We start from the raw sequence: 2,500 nt of genomic DNA, 5'->3' as shown, positions 1-2,500 counted from the left end.
CAGTTTTCAAAAAGGGAAACAAGTCCCTTGCAGTGAACTACCGTCTGATCTCACTCACCTCTCATATCATCAAGGTATTTGAGAGGGTGGTGAGATCTCGAATAACCCAATTTCTGGAAAGCAACAGACGGCTGATCTCTAACCAACATAGGTTCCGTAATGGAAGGGACTGCCTAACGCAGCTCCTGCATCACTTTGATGACATTTTGAGAGCTTTGGGAGAGGGCTCCAACACCGATGTCATCTACCTTGATTTCAGTAAGGCCTTCGACAGGGTTGATCACAAGATCCTATTGAAAAAACTATCCAACTTTGGTGTCTCTGGAAAGTTACTGAAATGGATCAAGTGTTTCCTGACAGACAGATCTCAACATGTTGTAGTTGAAGGGGTAAAATCAAGCCCAGCCAAAGTCAGTAGTGGCGTTCCGCAAGGCACTGTGCTGGGCCCACTTCTTTTCATCATCTACATTAATGGCATTAATGACATCATCAAGCACAGCAACATAAAAATCTTTGCAGATGATTCCAAGCTACAGAAGGTCATAAATGAGGCGAGTGACCGGACATGCCTTCAGTCAGATCTACTGGCTGTTATCCAATGGCAGAAAAAAACAATATGCTGCTGAACGAGGATAAATTTGAGTTAATCCACTTTGGAAAAGAGAATGCCCTGAAACTCCCATACTCCCTTCCTTCAGGTGAAACTCTCGTGGCATCCAACAACATCAGAGACTTGGGAGTAATTGTGGACAACAACATAAGCTGGGCCACTCATATAAACACCAAAGTTGACATGGCCCGCAGAATGTGTTCCTGGATTCTCAGAACTTTCCAGTCGAGAGATATCCACACCATTATCCTTCTCTTCTTCACTTTTGCCCGACCCCACCTTGAATACTGTTGTCCACTGTGGTCTCACCACACAAAACAAAGTATCATAAAAGTTGAAGCACCTCAAAGGGCAATCACAAAAAAGATAGATGGCATGACAGGCCTCGACTATTGGGGTCGACTAGAAAAGCTAAAACTTTATTCTCTCCAACATCGTCGTGAGCGCTACATCATCTGCATGATGTGGAAAATATTCCATCAGCATTGCCCAAATGATGTTGGCATCACCTTTAAGGTACATCCAAGGCTTGGGCCCCGTGCCATCCGCCCAAAACAAAAATCGCACTCTCATCTCATAACAACAATATGGCACAATTATTTCACCTCAATTGGCCCCGCTCTCTTTAACATTACACCAAAACACATTAAAACAGAAACTGACCCTATAGGGTTCAAGAAGTCTTTGGACAGATTCCTTCAAGAAATCCCGGATAAACCCCCTACACCCGGATATGTCTCTGTAAACAATAACTCTCTACTTGAGTGGGCCATAGTGCCCAAATTCTGACTTGAAAGACTTCACCAGGTGGTGCTATTAAGTTAGACATGGCCTGGGCCAATAATGGCCGAAACCTATCAAAGTATCAAAGTACATATATATATATATCTCTTATTATAAAAGGCAGATTTTATCTGCCTCCCTTTGTAAGTTATAGAAATCTACAATATAGGATTTCTTCAATTACAATTTACCTAGCATTTTTAAGAGTAGAATGTATCGGGTCATGCCAGGTCCGGTTTTTAAAATTTCAACCCCAATTAAGCAAAATTTAGAGAAAACTCACATTCTGGTGTATATGTCAAATGTTTTTCTTAATGTGGGATACACCACACGCAAACGCACACACACAGTGTGCAACGAATAAAATGAAAGTAAATAGCGACAGAGTGATTTGAGGAAGACTAAACTGAAAGTATTTAAACTACTACTCAAAAAATAAAAAAACACAGCAAACAGAAACAAATAAATACATAACGATTTACTCCTCACACAATTTCTTCAATTAGAGTTTACCTAAGATTTTTCAAAGTACTCAATTCGGTCATGCCATAATATATTTCTTTCAATTTCACCCCCAATTAAAACAAAATTCGAGAAAACTCAATATTTTAACATTTCACTCCGAAAGCATTGATGTACATGTGTGCGTGCGTGAGTGTGTGTGTGTGTGTTTGATGGGTTGTGCGACACAGAAAGTGTGGTGTGTAAGTGAAGTGCTTTTGTTAGTGTGTGTAAAGAGACAGACAGAGTGAAAGACAGAAATAACTGAACTTTTTTTATTCACTTTTTGTAGTGAGTCACTGAGAGAGAAAAGAGAGAGAGAGGTTATGTATGTATATATGTATGTATGGCTTCAGTGACACACACACACAAAAACACATACCTACGTACACCTAAAGCACGCACACACACACACACAAGCGGAGCGCGAACTTCAAAATTTTGGTAGTATTAATTTGCCAGCGTACTTCTAAGTGCGCGTAATTGAAAGTTTTCACTATGATATCATCACGTGCGAAAAAATTCGAAGGGTTTTGAACAATTGAGATACAGATGTCACGCCTGTATTGAAACCATTGCTAAGCTGCCGTAATTGCTTAATTAAGA

Source organism: Octopus sinensis, linkage group LG5 (genome assembly GCF_006345805.1).
Source record: "Octopus sinensis linkage group LG5, ASM634580v1, whole genome shotgun sequence".
NCBI lineage: Eukaryota > Metazoa > Mollusca > Cephalopoda > Octopoda > Octopodidae > Octopus > Octopus sinensis.
Note: the sequence above shows the minus strand (reverse complement) of the source record.